Below are 5064 nucleotides of genomic sequence, written 5' to 3' on the forward strand. Positions count from 1 at the left end.
CATGTATGCACAAACACACACGTATACATACACATACACATACACACACGCGCACACACACACACACACACACACACACACACACACACACATACACAGACGTACACGTACCTTCACGAATTATAGTCACTGCATGGACATACAAAATTATGTTATTCTCGCAAGCCTGACAGTGAAAGAATGACTGGTATTGCTATCGGCATGAAGGAATTTTTAATACCAACTAGTTCTTAATTCTTCAAAAATTACACTTACTGAATGTAATGGGTGTTAGGTGTCAGGAAGGATTCTCTGTGCTGCTTTCACAAAATTGATGTTGTAAAGCCAAGTGAAAGAGAGGGAGTGAGGAAGTAATAACTTTTTCCACATTTGTATAACTCTGTCCAAACCAGTATTGCTGTTTTGAGATGTTACCACCATAATACGGAATTCCGAAAATTCATTAGTTTCTACTTTGTGACTCAAGGGTACCACCTGCTAATTTGAAGAAGGATAATTATGATGATAATTCCCTCAGCAGTTTTAGGGACTGTCTCTGACGAAAAAAAGCATGCATTACAAATAAATACATACGTATTTGTAGACATTTAACTATACGCGGTCCTTGCGGTGCGTGTGAAGCGGTTGGCAAGGATTTAAACTTACTGAAACTAACGGGAGGACCATTTACTCATTCGTTCATTCATTCATTCATTCATTTATTTATTAATTCATTCAATAAACATTTTTAAAAATCTTCAACGGCTCCTTCAAGGAATAATTTATAAGTCGTATGAATAAAAAGTAAGACAAAAAGTAAAGTTTGTCTTTAATCGTTCTGATTGTTACAACAAAAAAGTATGAAGTAAATAAAGCGAGCAGTGAATAGCAGGCTTGCCATCAATCAACCTTCTTGTTTGTTCCACTAAAAGTATCCAGTAATCTCTTCTCACACTTACGTCTACCATGTTTAATTTAAAATAAATGTCTTTATCGAAAACGGTTCAGCCTAAAATGCAAAAGTAAACGCACATGTCATAGTGGTGTACACAGTCTCCAGATCAGGAGAAAAACGAGTTTACAACTCTTGTCCCCCTCCCCCATTCTCCCCAGCCCGTCCCCTCAGCAGTCGTCCCTGAATCCATCTTCGCACAAAGAAAAGTCCAATTTGGAAAGCGTTGGCAACGTGGTGTGAAGAGTCCTATTGCAGAACTCGCAGTTTCTCGGAGCAATGAGTCTGTAAAATGAGAATTAAAGGAATCCAATCATCTTCGTCTATTGTTAGTGGAGACGTGAAAAGCGCAATAATTTCTTTCTCCGAACGCCTACAAATCTTCTCATCAAGACGTTCTGTGTTGCACTTCACGAGAATTTCTTAACGATTAGGACAAAGCATCCCGCTGGTCAACATAGACTCAATGTTTGATTATATCTGAACGTTTCATAGCCTTCTAGAATTTAGTTTTCCTATTAAGAGAATAATCAAACGTTATCCAAAGAAAACAAATCCGTTTGAGAAAGTGTATTTAGGGTTAAAATTGAAGCTGATTCTGAAGTTGCTCTAATTATTATTTGTCCATAATAATGTCTAAACACCTCGTGTTCCATTTTTCTATCACGGCTGTCTATTGTTATGGTGTAAAATAAAGAGATAGAGTAATAATCAGGATTTCCTCATGCTTTTGGTTTAGGTAAAACGTTTCAGCTTGTGTACGGGATCAAGGTTTTGACGTATAAGAGTCTCCTGGAGCTGTGTGTGTGTGGGGGGGGAGGGGGTATAGAGGTAGTAGAGAAGGGGATATGTTGTGAATTTCACACCCATAGTGAACGCAATTTTATTCGACAGACAGGACGTGTCATAGTACATCTTCGACAGTACCGGACGAAGTACCCAACCCAAAAAAGACCCACTTATATAAATGTCCAGTTGGAGATTTTATACAAGGGTCATTCACTGCACATTTTTAGGCCAGCATGATGAGAACACCGCGCACATTCTCCAGGGGCAACAATCACAAGTACGGAATAAGGCACATTGCTTGTGGTTGGAAGGTGCTTGTAAGTCTCTCTCTCTCTCTCTCTCTCTCTCTCTCTCTCTCTCTCTCTCTCTCTCTCTCTCTTTCTCTCTCTCTGTCTCTCTCTGTCTCTATCTCTATCTCTCTCCCCCCCCTCTCTCTCCTCTTCTCTCCCCCCCACCCCCCCCTCTCTCTCTCTCTCTCTCTCTCTCTCTCTCTCTCTCTCTCTCTCTCTCTCTCTCTTTCTCTACCTACGTTAATTATGTATCACATATTCATACACTTACAGGTATAATGTTATACACACACAAACACACACACGCTCACGCACACACACACACACGCACATGCACACACACACATACACACAGACGCAAGCACACACATACACACATACAAACACACACACACACACATACACACACACTCTCTCTCTCTCACACAGACCCTCTACACACAGACACACACACACACACACACACACACACACACACACATACACACACACATACACATATCTATCTATCTATCTATCTATCTATCTATCTATCTATCTATCTATCTATCTATCAATCTATCTATCTACATATATGTCCATCCATCTATATATATGTGCAGCTCATGCATAATTCTAAAACTACGGATATCTTTGGTAATCTTTAAGACAAAAAAGCTAGTGAAAAAACTAAACAATGTTCAAAATACTAATAAATTATTTGTAAAAACGGTTTTAGTGTGTTTGTGTATGCTTTCTATTTAAGTTACACTGCGTTCAATTTAAGATTATCTTTAAACATATCACAGCCTTGGCAAAATATTTTTATTTCAGACCAAAAAAAATATCAGAAAAGAAAAGAGAGAAAGAAAGATCCATACTTTTATGTTTTTGATACTTTTGATTCAGTCTTTCAAAAAGAAGATTTCAGTAATTCCAATGTATTTTTCAACCATGGATTGTTAAGATTTTACAACAAAGCACTTTTCGATACTGACGATTTTAATCAAAATCGATAATGTGAATCGTACTCCAACCCCCACCCTTCACCCCATCTCCCTTCTCAACCTCTCCCCCACCCCCAACAATTTCCCCCATGTCCGCCTTTGGACACTGAAGGAGCGCGTGAAATGGTCAGGGGTTTTATGGGTAAAGGTGGTCAGGGCCAGGGGAAAATGCGGGGGAGGCGGGGGGGGGGGGCGCTGTATGATACAGTGAGTCAGTTTTCTGTGTGCTCCAAGACCCGGCGTCCCCTGAGTACCATGGCACGTCCTCCCATTCACAATGGCGGCTTTGTGCCTGAGAGCGTTGCCAGATGACAGAGGTGAATTTGATGGCTCTGAGTGAAGGGCCCATCGCTGTTAACGAGGGACATAATGGAATTAGTCAAGTGTGGAAAAGTTAAAAGTGAAAGAAGCTCACGAGGTCTGGCACATGGCACATTCAGCATTTCTCGGCAAGGAGTAATTATGAAAGTTGCTATATCAAGATGATGGCTATAGAGAAGAGTCTGGAGGCTTGAAGGAGCTGCACAACTAAAAATATGTCTGCGAGCGAAATTAATGTACGTTTAATCAAATGTCGAGAGGTCCAAGCTGCTGGACATATTTAAGCGCTTTGTATCGACTCTTGAAATATATCACCCAATATGAGCTAATATTTACGTCATTTTGAAGTTTAAGAACTTTTGTCTAGTATACGACACCGGACCCCCGGGGCGGTGCCACTGACTGGAGTGTCTTTAGGTCATTCCCAAAGGGGGGAGGGGGACATTTCTCGTTCTAATGCACAGTAGAATTTTAAATGGGCTGATCCAACAATGTCATGCTCGTAACTGTGCCTGAACTACAACAGGGAGCTGCTGCTTTTTCTTTCCTAATCCTTACTATCGTCATTGTCCTCTACTTCTTTTGTATGTTTGTCACACTCTTGTGACCCACTATTTTTGGGGTGCTTTGATAGTCGAAGCAGACTTTGTGCTGTTGAAGCTAGAGGTGAGCAGAGTAAGTCTGATTCCCTGTAAGGACCTCTCTGTTGACATCCACCCCTTGGCGCTCATATGACCTTATGCAGTTGCGAGCGCCGTAAAACCTCTACTACAACAAAACAAATACGACACAGGGCTAAGAGTCGTCATTGTAACTGCCATCTTTGTGAAATGTTTTCTAATTTATAGAAGGTCTAACTCCTGTGGGTGATGTCAGATCAAAACATTAGGGCCTGTGAGAGTCCAGTCCACTTCGACACAGACGGTGCATATATCTTTGCTGCCTTCGAACCTGCTTCACTTCAGCTTTTTCCTGTGAAGGCAGCTCCTACCACTTCGTGCCTGCAGGTGCCCCAGCAATCTACAGGCCAGTCACACTACAGATTTACTACTGCCTGAGAGTTCAATTCAGGCCAGTCTTCTCGTGAGAGTGGTCAGCTGTCGCAGTCAAAGATACGATGTTACAGAAAAAAAGTGAAATTCTCATTTTTTTAAAACAACGATAAAAGCTGTCTTTTCGCTGGAGTGTTGTATTCCTTTCATCCGGGGTGGCCCTGACAGGCAGGATCCAAGGCTGCCTTCTAAATTTAGATCTAAATTGTGTCGATGAGGGCATACAAAATTAATAAATGCGTCCTGCTTTGACCTGTCGTTCAGGGCCAACCAGGTCAGTGTGTCCAAAGTCGAAATCGGAGTTTTTAGATTAGATACTTCTCCCTCCTGAGAATGGAAATCTCATCCTTTGGGTGCATGCCGAAGAGCCTTTTCCTCAAACCACAGATACAAACAGAGAAACATTGATCTAACTTGGAAAGTTAAATAATACTTCATATGTATGTGACACATCATAGACACCAGTGTAAGTGGTGGAGGGTTAGACTTTTCGCCATTACACCCAGTCATTGTGAGTTCAATACCCACGACGGGGGAATGTTTTATTGTGTGTCTGCTTGCATGTTGTATCCCTCTCAGCTCCAAAAGCCAGGGTCGAAGCAACCAACGTCCTAAAGTATGATTTAAACATGGTGTCGACGTGAGTGTGTGTGTTTGTGTGTGTGTGGTGTGTGTGTACGTGTGTGTGTGTGTGT

This window comes from Aplysia californica, unplaced genomic scaffold, assembly GCF_000002075.1.
Source record: "Aplysia californica isolate F4 #8 unplaced genomic scaffold, AplCal3.0 scaffold00781, whole genome shotgun sequence".
Lineage (NCBI taxonomy): Eukaryota > Metazoa > Mollusca > Gastropoda > Aplysiida > Aplysiidae > Aplysia > Aplysia californica.